General features: G+C 43.9%; 1 long non-coding RNA gene across 2 annotated transcripts in view; it reads right to left on the reverse strand.

The window, feature by feature from the left end:
• Positions 1-238: 238 nt before the first annotated feature.
• Positions 239-14,080, reverse strand: part of LOC144221069 (uncharacterized) — a 121,590-nt gene continuing 107,748 nt past the window's right edge. For both annotated transcript variants that reach the window (XR_013331952.1, XR_013331953.1), the window contains 3 exons: positions 7,897-8,263; positions 1,768-1,937; positions 239-885 (listed from right to left, as the gene is read on the reverse strand). This is a non-coding gene — a long non-coding RNA (uncharacterized LOC144221069). The remainder of the gene's footprint in view (positions 886-1,767; positions 1,938-7,896; positions 8,264-14,080) is intronic.

The raw sequence follows: 14,080 nt of genomic DNA on the forward strand, positions 1-14,080 counted from the left end.
AACAAAACAATACACCCTGTCCAACCACAGCTATTCTCGCAGTTGGCAAAGGAGTCGCCTGGCACCCTTCCCCTAGGGATTCTGCATGTCCCCTGGAAGGCGGTAGACTGCTTGCTCCCCAGGTATTTTTGTTTCTTATGTAATTGTGCACTCGTTTCAACTCAGCCTACACGTTTGCACTTGCAGGTAAAGCCGATCTTTCTTTCAGTCAGACACACAATACACACTGAGTCATGTGTAGAAAGCCTGTACAATGTTTTTATTGTGAACAGAGCCCCAAGGGCCTCGTCTTACAATCCTCACGTGTGTGTCATCCCCACAGAGAGGGGTCTGCCAGTGGCCATCTGCACGGAGCCCTGGGAGGCTTTGGGCGAGAGGCGACCTGTCACCTTGCACACCCAACGCTGGTCTTCCAGGAGCTGGTGGTCTCGGACTTTCGTGGGCATTTATACCACAGCTTTTTTCACAATTTGTTCACCTTCTTCTCTTTCTGTCCACTTTTATTGTCCCCTTTCCTCTGTCCCCATGGTTCTGTTAAAACTTTCTGCCTTGTCTATTTTCTGAGTTGCTTCCTCTTCTTGTGCCCTGTAAAGCTGTGTTAGCTCCTATTGCTCCGTAAAGCACGGAGGCTGTCCCCTTTCTCTTTCTTCCACGCTCCCCAGAGGCTCTTCTGTGTTCCCACCCCAACCTCACGTGTCACCTCACCTCTATTCTCTGTCACCAGCCTCTCTGTTGCTGTTATATCCATTCTCAACAAACAGGCTGGGGGTGCCCTCCTGAACATGGAGATTCCGTGTGGTAAAACGATTCAGTGTGGGGGCCCAGGGGCCCGGCTGCTTGGGCAAACTCCAGGAAGCCATCTAGCATCTCTAAATCTCCTGTTGTCTGCAAGTCAAATGGGATAATGAAAGTCCTTACTTCTTAGAATTGTTACAAACCCCACATTAAGTTGCATAACTCCAGGGTTTGGTTTCCAGACCGATATGCCTTACTAGTTCAGTGATCTTGGCCAAGACACTGAGCTTCTCTCTGCCTCACCGTCCTTCTAACATGAGAGTGCTAATATTACGACCTACCCTATTGGTATACTGGGAAGATTAGTTAATAAACATAAAAATGCCTGGGATAGTGTCCAGAACACAGGAGCCTTCCCCAAAGTTGTTCATCCTGATGCTTATTCATGGATGTGAAATGCCTCAGATGGCTGTCTAGAATAGCTGGAGACTCTGAAGAGGTGGGTTACCCATCTGCCAGAAATGTTCATTCCTCTTGCCCTCTGTTCTTTGGCTGCCCATCTCCTGGGACGCCTGATCATGACATTCTGCTCAGACTCTGCTTTCATAAAGGCTTTTCTCTGCCTTCAGCACCAAATGAAAACCAAGCTTTGGAGAAGCCCGACCAGTAAACATACAACTGAAAAACTGAAAAAAGGGAATAATACTGCAGGTTTTCTCTTATCGTCTACTTTGATTTTCTGTCATTTTAATCAGTGGAACATGTCCTCTTCCTCAATAGTTTGATAAAAACACCCTTTGCAAATCACATCATTCTTCATTTCTCTCCTTAAGTGAGAAAATGTGTATAAAGAACTTAGAGCAGGGTTTGGGACTCCATAAATTGTAACTCTTATTTGTTTTATCCTTTTGAGTCTAATCTAGCCACATCATAGAATACTCAGAAGAAAAAGGAAAAAGGGAAGAACTCTCCTAAGGTAACCACCTATGGTCATTTTGTACTCTCAAATTTAAATGCACTATGAGAACTCACATTTTAAGGAAACTCTACTGGGACGCCTGGTTGGCTCAGTCGGTTGAGCATCTAACCTTTGATTTCCACTCAGGTCCTGATCCCAGGATCGTGGGACTGAGCCCTGCATCAGGCTCCATATGGAGGCTGCTTAAGATTCTCTTGCTCTCGCCAGCTCATAAGCTCTCTCTCTAAAGAAAAAATAATAATAAAAATAAATAAAGCGATTCTACTGAGAATAATTTCAGAAAGTGAAGTTTGTTTCTGATATGAATTAGACCCTTCAAGATTGCAGAATAAGGATGTAGCTGCTTGGTAATATGAGGAAGTTCATATTGAGTATCATCTCCTTAAGTCATATTCAGGTCAGAACATTCTTAGTGTCCCTTTGAAGATATCCTGGACACCAGTGTCCCGTCTGTTTATATTTTCCAAGAGAGAAACTGTAGGATTCATTTGTCATCAACCGACTCAAAGAATAGAATGTACCACCAGGTCACATCTGAAGTACATGACTTCACTTTTCTCAGAGGTGAGCCAAGGTTGTGGGATATTGATAATACTTAGATGAAGGTTAAGGCCCAGGGATCTCCCCGCCCCCCTTTTTTTTTTTTTTTGGTAAAAACAACAGTCACCTTGGTGTACCTTCTGTGGAAACTCATCTTTTCAAACAGGGGGTTCCTTTGAGGTGTGGTGTATGGGAATAGCTCTTCTGATTAGCAGAGCCTTTATATTCTGTGCCTTCACTTCCCCTCCCCCGTCCACATGAAAATATTTCTCACATAACGCCACTTAAAGCTTTTCTTTCACAGCAAGAAAGAGTATGAATCTGACTAAGAAAACCTTTCAATTTGGAGAAATAATTGAAACTCCTTAGAGTATAATGTCCTAACGGGCAAGAGAACTTTACAACAGCAATAAAATTGTCAGCTTTTAATAATAAGCTGCGTTTTCCTGGCACTTTGTCATTTGTAAAGCATTTTTTAACAGTCATTATAATATTTACTCATTTGTTTACTTATTCTTTCAACGCCAGGACCACACTATGACTTTTGTGGGCCCTAGGCACTTCTGCCTTTTTAGGACCTTCCCCTGTTAAAAAACAAACAAACAAACATGAAAATAGTTTAATAGATTTTGTGGCCCTAAATATCCTTCATTTTTCTGATGGGTAGAAAAAAATTAAAACAAGTTCTATTCTAGGGGCACCTGGCTGGCTCAGTCGGTGGAGTGCCAGACTCTTAATCTCAGGGTTGTGAATTGGAGCCTCACAGTGGGTGTGGAGATTACTTAAAAATAAAACCTTCTAAAAATAAGTAAGTAAGTAAATAAAACAAGTTCTATTCTAACAGTCCTGTCTTTTTTTTCTGATTTTAAGAAAAATTAAACATTTTCATGGTCCCCTAAAAAATTCTACGGACCCTGAGCCTACCATGCTTAATGGATAAACCAACCCTGCCCCTCAGCCTGTGCTAGATGTGGGCTGGGGGTTAGAGATACAAAGGTGAACGTATGTGGCTCCCATCCTAAGGAGCGCACCAGCCTCGGGGAAGCAGACCCCCAAACAAACCAGTGTGACTGACACCCTACAATCAGGGCTACCAGTGAGGCTGTCAGCGGGTCCCCCAAGAGCACAGAGGGTCAGTTCCTAATGTGGCATGGAGCGGGAACACAACTTTGTGCAGCAAGCAGAGCCTGAATGGCTCTTTAAGATAAGATGTTTCAGCAATTTTGTGTTTAAGGCCCAGTTTCAAATTTTAGAATTTTTGGCAGGCCACTTGAGGAACTGAGAAGTAAACACTGGGCCAAAGAAGCAAGTTTCACAGAATTGTAGAAACTTGCCATTAATCTCAGTATATGGTGATAGAACATGATTTTATCTTCTGATCAATCCTTAAGATTTAATTTTGCCACCACTGTGGGTGCATACCATTCCCTCAGTGTTAGCCAACAGTGTCAGGCTGAGCGGGTCCTGTGGCGCTAGATGGAGGAGGACCCAGAGAGTGCGCGCTGGGAGGATCAGGGCATCTAGTTGGTTCCAGGGGGAGACCACATGCTCAATGGAGGGTGAAAAACCTTTGCTTTCTGATTATATAAAAGACTGTAGTCAGGACAGAAAATAATTCTTCCTAGCATGGGGGGTGGGGAGGGCGGGTAACCAAAGTGATAACATTTAGCCTCATTTATAAAAAAATTTGTATTTTAGACATCAATCAAGTTTGGCAAATTTTGTCAAATCAAATTTGACAGTTAGTTGCAAAGTGTTCAAGATACACCAGCTGCCAAGCTACAGTGTGGAAAGCTACTATTATTGGATAATAATAGCAAACACTTACAATGTCCCAGGGACCATTCTGAGAGTCTTGTTTGGTTTTCAATCTTCATAATAATCCTATATCGTATTAGTATTATCCCCATTTTAAACATAAGGAGACTGAGGCACAGAGCCTTTAAATGACCTGCCTTAGTAACTGGCAGAGCTGAGATTTGAGCGCAGGCATTCTTGGCCCCAAGATCTGTGCTGTCAGTCACTGCACGTCACCACCTGTATGGATGCCCACATCCTCCACTGTGTGGTATCAGGCCGCTGTTACTAGATCAGCCTCACACGGAACCAGCTTCACAGCACCTCACGGAAGGCTTCTTACCTGACCGTACAGAATGGAATGGGCATCCGCTCACCCCACGTGAACAACACAGAAGGCCTTTGAGAAGTTACAGTCCATGGGGAACATTGACTTTGCCAAATAGAGAATGGGGACAAATGGCTCAATCCCAAGACAGACTGCATAGAGCTTCTCCAACCATCCTACAGGAACAAGCAGCCTGTCACTAGTAACAGTGGTTGCCATCTAAAGAATAGGGTGTTCTGTTCACTGCATTTCAGATAAATGACAAATAATTTCATTTGTTTATGATAAGTTACGTCCCATATATTGCATGGCACATACTTATTACAAAGGGTTCTTTGTTGTTTCTCTAGAATTCAAAGTTAAATGGGTGTTTGGTATTTTTATTTGCTAAATATGAAGTCCATAAGCGGTAGCCAACTTAACACACATGTTCATACGGGCCACGGGCCCTGATTCCTCCCTCCACAGTTCCTCCATCTCTCATCCAGGTCCCTGGGATCCCATGACCATAAAGAACTTGCATGTGAGACTTTGTCTCAGCTCCAGCTTTCTGGGAACCCAGACTACAAACCACCTGGGCAAAGATTTTGCCAGGAGATGAGGTAACCATAATACTTACAATCACCCCGTAAGACAGGCATTGTTACCACCATCATAGCACCCAGGTTACAAATAAGGAAACTGAGGTTCGGGAAGGTTTGTCCATTTCCCAGGATTCACCCTCAGCTGCTCTAGATCCACCAGCCTCTTACTAGAGAAGAGCTCTCCAGATTCTTTTGGAGAGCCACTGAAACATTATTGAAATGAACATTAATTGGTTTAGATAACCATTGACTCATTTGTTAATGAACTCCATTTGTTGAAAGAAACTCCCGTGGCCTCGCACAGTCAAAGGGATGAAGTAACATACGCACTGAGAGAATCAGTCTCAAAGCAGCCATAACATCAAGATGCCCAACTTCTCCTGCTTCATGCTAGTTGAAATGATCAAAGTGAAAACATGAAGTTTTCAACCTCAGCTCTTCACAATAAAAGTAGCAGCATATTTTTATTTCCAGGTATAACTATCATGTGTTCATTCTAAAAGTGAGGACTGATTGCAAAGAGAGAATTCCAGCAAACCTTGAAATTATACTTGCCTTTAATTTGCATCAGAAATTTGGTTTTCTTTCCCAGTAGCCTTCTAATAAGCCCAGTAGCCATATAATCATTTGGAACAATTAGAGAAAAATAACAACGTTAGAGAAAACCTGTGCCAAAGAACTTGTACCTAGTGGGTTTACACAGAAATGAAACCTCCTTGCAAACTTTCAAAGGTGAAGCCAAACCTTGGTAGCACATAAGCCCAAAATGAGAAGGAGGGTTCCTTTTCTACATACACTCTATGAAATGGAACCCCTTTCTTGCTCCTCTCTGTCTGCTGGGATCTTCGTTAGGTAGGAACAGAGTTTACAGGAATGAACCATCTTGTGGAGGTGAGAAAATCTCCCCCTGCTGTGGCTGGATTTGCTCCTGGAATGGGCGCCCCCTGTAGCTCTCCAGTGAGGCTTGTTTTTACCGCCCAGAGAAGCAGGTGGATTGGATGGCTGGCTTCGGTGACCTATGGCTTCCTGCCCAGTCCCCTGGGCATTGCAAGGCCCCACCTTCCACCTGGCCCATGACCTCTGACCCTGGCCCTGTGGCCAACATGAAAGTGGGGGCGGTAGGGGGAGGATAGATATCACACTGCTAGGGCCCACAGATGAAAGATTCACTTGTTTCCATTCCTCAAGCTCCCTTGTGAGGTCCTGGGAGTTGCAGAACTGGTATTTCTCCAAATCCTGGCAGCTCACATAGCTGTGTAGACAAGCTGTCCTGACAGTTGTACATGTGTATATGTGGTGCATGGGTGGCGGCAGTCTGGCTTCCGGTCCCAGCTCTGCCACCGACTTGCTCTGGGACTTCAAGGAGCCGCCTTTGCCTCTCAGGAGCCTCATTTCCCTCATCTGTGAAACGGAACGGTTGGATTCCTATAGGTGCTTGGGAAGGGGTGGAGAGTGAGGTGCAGGACAGGGGGCTGCTGAGTAGGTAAGTCCCAGGGATCTACCTGCTCACCACCCTCCCCGCTCCCCCCCAGTGAACTAAAATAATCTCACTTTTATCTGTCTTATATTATGTACATGTACATAAGACTTTCTTTGAGAAAAAGGGTTCCATTGCTTCTAAAAACCAATAGAGTAGGCTATTCCTAAGTGACCTTCCAAATGGATTATTCTATGATTCCACGATTCCCAAACAAAAGTTCAGACTTCACTTATTTAAAGGGTTGCGTGCTACTTGGGAGGTTGAGAAATGATGATACGTGATGATATGTTTCTGTTACTTAAGACTCTTCTGCGGCCTTCCCAAGGGGACCTATAGAGTTTCCAGAGCCCGAGCCCCCTCCCTTGTTACACCTGATAAAGGCTCACATGTTAATTATTTAGCCACTGGTGCTGACTGGAACATAGTTGTATAATGAAACTGCCTTGAAAACATTTCCGCGTGTAACACACAGCTCTTGCAATTTAAACATATTTTGTCTTCTTTCCTATCAGCAGTTATTTTATGGACTGGGCTTAGCCGGTTTAGCAACAAAGGGCACTGGATTGGTGAATTATTCATGTAATCTACATTTCCTGGCTGCTGTTGATAATTGACAGGTGTCATGTCACCTTTCACAAACGTCCCACAATTAGGGACTATATATCAGTATTTGACTTCGAAGTAAAGCTCCCTTTCCAAGCCAGTTTCATATTTTATTTACAGCTTGGTGGCGTTTTTGACTTGGCTGCCTATTTCTCTCACTTTCCATTCCAAGCCTTTTGCTCCACTTAATATAACCAGGAACATTTAAATAATAAGACTCCCTCTCAGTTTGCTAAAGGCATTCACTCATTGCTGCCGTGTTTTATTCATTCAGCCATTATGTTAGTCAATTTCTTGATTTAAGAAACCTAGGATAAAATGCAGCTGTAAGGAAACCATGATATAAATCTGTTTTTATGACTTGTTTGGTTCATAGGGAAAAAACTAAAAGCAAATCTTCCCGGGGTCTGACACAAGTTGTAAACTGTGGGGAAAGTTAGCTAGTTAAAAAATATGATTTACTTAATAGGAGCAATGGAACATTTCAGATCTCTACCAGAGCTGGAAGTTTGCTAGCATCAGGAATAAAGCCAAGATGAGTTCTATTTAGGCCCAGTGAGAAAATTCCGCTATGAAAATAAACCTGGAATTGATAACCCTGAAGACTAATGAGAGGACACAGCCATAAATTAAACACGTTGAGTGCAATGGAACCTTCGAAATTCTCTAGTCCTACCCTTCCACTTTACCTAACAAGAAACTGAGGCCGAGGGCATGCAAAGGGTCGCCTGCCATCCCAACCCTAGTTTGTGGAAAAGCTAAAAACTGGGTCGGCTCATTCCTATTCCAGCACTTTTACTGTCCTGCAAGGCCACAGATCGGTTTTGTTCCCTCGCCAGTACCCACTCACCTTTTCTGCTGCCGACAGTTACTTGCTGTTCCTTGGGAGAAGTCACCTCATTTTCACTTGGGTGATTTGTCTGGAATTCTCTCGGGCCTACTCTAGGTGTGAGCACGGTTGACTAAGTCCATCGGTGAATCCGTGTTCCCAAATGGATGTTTCAGCAACGGCCATGTGACCTAAATCAGACCAGGGAGAGGCAGTGGACCCCAGCACTTGCATAGGCTACTGGAAGAGATTTTCTGTCCCACTCGATTGGGTGTTGCGAGGTTATGGAGTCTGCAGCTTTTACAGATCTTGTGCTCCCTGCATGGAAGAGGCTGGAGCTCCAGGCACTGGGTGGGGAAATGTGTCATGTGATACCTGAGGGTGAATCCTGCAACACAAAAAAACTGAGCAGAGAGAGCAAACCATGGTTATGTAAACATATCATTTATCTTCTAAACGAGGGCAATTTTGAGAATGAAACCGGTCAAGGCAAACGCGAAACCAGGTAGGATGCGTAAATAGGACCATTCTGGACAAACAGGAACATATGGTCCTCCTGCTGTCCGATGGCACCATCTGAACTGCGGGGTTGAGCTCGGCCCCTGGATTCAGCTAGCTGAATTAAGCTGGCACTCTCTTTGGCCTTTTTAGTTTAGGTGACAGTGAACTCACTTCACTGTTGTACCCAATTGGAGTTCGGAGTTTTGTGACTTGGACATAATAGCTTTAACTGACACAAACAGGCTGTTCCTAATTGTTTTGCTTTTTGAAATCTTGTCCTACATCATATTTGAAGTTTGCAATCAAAGGTAAGAATTACATGCTTCAATTTTAATAAATTTTAAAACTTCATATTTAACATTTTACTTCAAATAATAAAAACTAACACTTGTAGAAACTTTACAGTTTACAGAGGACTTCCAAGTTAACTGTCTTATTTGCACTAACCCCTCTGTGAAATAAGTATCACCCAAGGTCCACATGGCTCATGTGGTGTATATGCAATGGTGACTTTGGGCAGAGGAAAACACCCACCACACTGAGTTTTATTGTTTGCCAATTTCCTTTTCTCTTCTTTTTTAATGTTTGTTTGTTTTTGAGAGAGCGCACACAAGCAGGAGAGGGGTAGAGAGAGAGGGAGACAGAGAATCTGAAGCAGGCTCTGTGCTGACAGTGATGTGGGGTTCAATCTCCAACTGCCAGATCAGCCCAAGTCAGACGCTTAACCGACTGGGCCATCTAGGTATCCCTACTGTTTGCCAGTTTTTATGGTGTGAATATTCCAACAATGGCCAGTTTCAAGGCATCAACCTGACATCACTGAATGTGGAGTTGGGAACAGAGGCATTGGCTCTGGAGAGCCGACTCCGTTACTCCACTGCATGGAACATGACTTGAAGATTTCCAACTCCATTTCTTTTTTTTTTTTTTAAGTTTTTAAATGTTTATCATTTATTTTTGAGAGACAGAGATAGAGCATGAGCAGGGGAGGGGCAGAGAGAGAGAGAGATACAGAATCAGAAGCAAGCTCCAGGCTCTGAGCTGTCAGCACAGAGTCCATGGCAAGCTCGAACTCCGGAACTGCAAGATCATGACCTGAGCCAGGCACTAAGTTGGACGCTTAACCGACTGAGCCACCCAGGCACCCCACCATTTCTTAAATGTATCCCATTTTTCTCTTCCAGGTGTTTGGTGTGAGGTGGTCGGTTCTGAATTGTGGCCTCGTAACAATGGCAGATGTGCCTCAGAGCCAGTGGTGTTACAAGCCTTCAAAAGAGATTCCCCAGAGCAGAACTGCAATGGCAAACCCACTCCAGACCTTGTATTTCCGGAGCCTGTCTGCCCGGATGCCCGCCCTCAGCATGAACCTTCTCTGGGACTTCAGTATTTGCTGTGCTCCCCACTTGGATGTGGCTACTTGCCTGACCTCTCCCCTTCCTCCCTCCGCCACTCTGCTTCTGCTTATCCTGCAGCTGGTTAGGTGACTTGTCCAGGCCTTTTGCTCCCCCAGGGCTGCTACACGTTATAAAGAGAGGGACTGCCTCCCTTTACCACAGAGTGAGCAGCCAAGGCCTTGGAAGTTCTTCTGTCTTAGAGTCCTGTGGGCTGGCTCGGTGACAGCAACTCTCTGGGCTATTCTCTCTCTGGTCGCTGCTGTCAGACTTAAGCTTCAAGAGAGAAGGGGACACTTACAATGCCTGTTTCCCAATTATGATCTCATTTGAAGGCATTGACCGGATTGTGTGCTAAATGCTTTGCCTCAGCAGAGAGAGCTTGGAGAAGGGTTGAGTCATGTGAAAACCCTAGTGGCAGCAACCTAATTTCGAGTCCTGGGGCTTAGGGGAAATTAGCCAGGCTTTGTAGGGCTTGCCTTACAAGCTTAAACCCACTGGCTGTGAGCAAATGCCGCAATAACCTTAATTGTCAAAAAGCGTTGGACTGCACAGTAAAAATTAATTTGCATGTTTGTCATGCAAAATACATAAAAATTGAGAAGAAGAAAGTATTTAAAAAAAATTTTTTAATGTTTTTTAAAAATTTATTTCTGAGAGAGAGAGAGAGAATGCGTGCAAGTGAGCAGAGGAGGGTCAGAGAGAGAGGGAGACATAGAATCCGAAGCAGCCTCCAGGCTCTGAACTGGCTGTCAGCACAGAGCCTGACACGGGGCTCGAGCCCACGAATCGCGAGATCATGACCTGAGCCGAAGTCAGACACTCAACCGACTGAGCCACCCAGGCACCCTGAGAAGAAAGTCTCCTAGTAACATTTCAACTCAAATATTTTGAGACCAGTTTTCGGTTGCGACTGATACATCCTGTGAGTCAGGGAGGAAGAGAACAGTGATGACACCATGGGAGTGACAGTGGTTGGTTGTCACTACTCCTGTGGTGGGTGCTCCCCTGTCCACTCTCAGAAGAGTGATTTTAAAAATCATTTAGGTTTCATTTTGGAGTGAGTTTTCATACTTCTGCTTGAATACGGGGCCCGTCAGAGCATCTGAGCATTCTCTTAGGACAACTTAAGGAACCAAGTTTGTGGAGAACTGGAAAGCCGCCCTCTCTCTCTAGACTGCCCTCCTGCAATGGTAGCTCCTGGGGGAATAAAGGGCCCTTTTCCAGAATGATTCAAATCTGGAAAGCGAGGCATGCCCCCTCTAGTTTTTCCCATAGAGGAGATTATAGAGACTGTGCTTCCTACTGCTCTACCTCATGCAAAGAAAATGCAGCTGCAGTAAATCGACCACAACTTTTTTCTTTTTTGTATCAGAACAAAAATGCTCACGCAAGTAGTGTGGACCATAAAGTCATAGTAAAGGCCATAGTTCAGTTTCATTTCTGAGTTTGTGACCTGGTTGAGGATCTGACCTGCCAAATAGCAGGCAACAATCCATTGTAGTTTATAATAATGATTTATGTTAGTACGGATGGCTAAGGCTGTGAGAGATGAGAAGAACTGGAAAAATCAGAGTAGAATTTGGAAAGAAGGGAAGACTTTGGCTGGGCCTCGACAGCTAGACAGGAAAAGGAGGATGTCCCAGCTGAGCAGAATGAGAGCATTATGCACCACATGGTGGCATGAAGGTCTTGGTGGTGGGTGAGGGGGGGCGGTGGTGCATAAGTGGCTAGGGTTCTCCCATAGACAGCAGGCCAAAGGTTTACAAAACAAGCTTCTCAATACGGAAGGTGTGAATAGTCCATAAGGTTAAGAACAAGAGGACCCTGCCATGAAAGAGAAAGTGGCAAATCCGACCACCATTCGCTGGGATTCAATCATAGTTAACACACATTGGACTGTGAGGAAGTCTGCTTCTTGGAACATTCAGCACATATTCAGACTGAAAAGTCCTTCTGATGTTTTCAGCTGATGAGCAAACTGGATTTTGCACAATGGACTTGATTTGCTATACAGTCACTATTGTCATTAAGATGACCCCCAAAAGAAACTAAACATTGACATATTCATGAATTATTTAAAATTTTGGACTCTATGTGGTAGGCATTCTGGGCCCAAAGAACACAGAAGTAATGGAAATGAGAAGCATTAGGGGTTGAAATGTCTGCTTGCTTCTGAAAGCCTAAGGTGACTGATAAATGAAGGACAAGGAGAACGTGGTGAGTTAAGAGGTATTTACTGTGGGGGCGCCTGGGTGGCTCAGTCAGTTAAGCGTCCGACTTTGGCTCAGGTCATGATCACACAGTTCATGGGTTCGAGCCTCGCGTTGGGCTCTTGTGCTGACTGCTAGCTCAGAACCTGGAGCCTGCTTCAGATTCTGTATCTCCCTCTTTCTTTGATCCTCCCCTGCCCCCTGCTCACGCTTTCTCTCTCTCTCTCTCTCTCTCTCAGAAATAAATAGAACGTTAAAAAAAAGAGGTGTCGACTGTGGTAGAACCCCAAAGGATCTACACTTCCATCAAGCTAATCACCAATGTTCCCTTGCAGGATGTGAAATGACCAGAAGTTCTCTATCTCTCTACAATACAGCATATCTGTTGCTTGTTGTCATGCTTCAAGTTCAAAAAGTTTCAGCTCATGGGTAGGAACAGGCAGATATGCGCCTCCGATAGCCCCCAGATAAACAGGGAACTGAGCCCTAAAGAAGGAAGCCCTGAGGGCAGATGCAATGCATGTCTTAGGCAGAAATCAAGTCAACAAACCAGTATTTGATCTAAAGCAACTCGGAAAAAGAGGAGAAAACCTCAGTATATGCAAACATCAGACAATGGGGCTTCACAGCAGATGAGTTCCACTCTGTAAGAAAAGTAAGTAAGCCATTGGAGGAAGTTAGCGAATCTCCTTTCGTAAATATCAAGGAATTTTTAATATGGTATTTATTTAGAGACAAAGAAATGGGAATAATTAGCCCTTTTTGTTGGTTTCCTTTAAACTTCTGCCCCCAAATATCTTTGTGAGACAGTAATTTTTAATATTACTGGGGAAATGGAAAAGCCCAAAGTGATCAAGTAAAAACTTTACAAGTGAGTAATAACAGGAAGAAAAGAAAATGCTTTAACACATACTGAGACTCTTGACTGCAAACAACAAAGGTTCTATTGGTTTCCTTGGAGAAATGGGAGGTTTATCAGGAGAACGCATGTGGACCGGAAGCAGATGCTGAAGCTTCTAGGAAGAATGGCAGTCCCGGGTCCCACTCTTGTCCCATATCTATCTTTCTGTAGGCCCACCCGACTCACCCCCTTCTCTCCCCTGACCACGTTCTTGGCTTCCTTATAGTCTCTGCTCCCTCAGCCAGTGTACATATGGCATTATGGCTCTTGGGCCCCTCTCTAATTGGGGCCCTTCCCTTTGATCTCTCTCCTAACTCATTTAATGAACACATTCTTGCTGCCCATTCAATCCTCAGGAGACTGAATGTGACTGGTCCTGTTCACCTATTGGTTCCAGGTTACATTAGAGGCTATTTCCAGCCAATTCACTGGTTACCTTCACGTCAAGTGTCTGCCTCTGGTCCAATTCCTAGGAGCAAATGAGTGGTGGGAAATAAGGGTGTGTTCAGGGCATTTCTCACTAGAAACATCTGGAGTGTAAGCAGGCTCTATTACTGTCTCTGTTACAACATAATGATAATCAGCTTTTCTTCAGAACTAGCAAATGTGCTCTTAAACTTGAGCTTGAGGACATTTTTATTATTTTATTCATTCATTTATCCATTCTGACTCATTTTCTGTCATAAAAGATTTGAAGTGATTTACAAATTGATATATAATAAGTATCAAACAGTTGAGAAATATAAGCAAGTTCTTATTTTCCTAAGAAAAGAAAAATAATAAGGCAGGAGCAAAATTATTACCACATAGCATATATAACTCAACATTGGAAAATAACAAAAGGTGGACCTTGAATTTGTCTCTAAATCTGAAACCTGCCAAACTTAATAACAATTGACTAGATACAAGGCAAAAGTCCTGGCAGAAAATGTGATTTACGTTCTAGTAGGTTAGTAGCCAAGCCTGTCCTGTGGAAGCCAACCCTCCTAAAGAGACATATACTCTCTTGCTCTCTCATTATCTTTTTGATAATTTAAAGGCCACCATGATGGGAAAAGAGACTCTAGAGTATATCTCATCTCAAGGCTTCTTCTGGTCCTGATTTCTTAAGGATAGTTGAGCTTTCGTTGACCAAGCAAGAAAACAAATCATTAAGAAGGGAAGATTTTATGTAGCTAGAACCAACCTCCAAGACAATT

This window comes from Crocuta crocuta, unplaced genomic scaffold, assembly GCF_008692635.1.
Source record: "Crocuta crocuta isolate KB4526 unplaced genomic scaffold, BGI_CrCroc_1.0 scaffold91-1, whole genome shotgun sequence".
Lineage (NCBI taxonomy): Eukaryota > Metazoa > Chordata > Mammalia > Carnivora > Hyaenidae > Crocuta > Crocuta crocuta.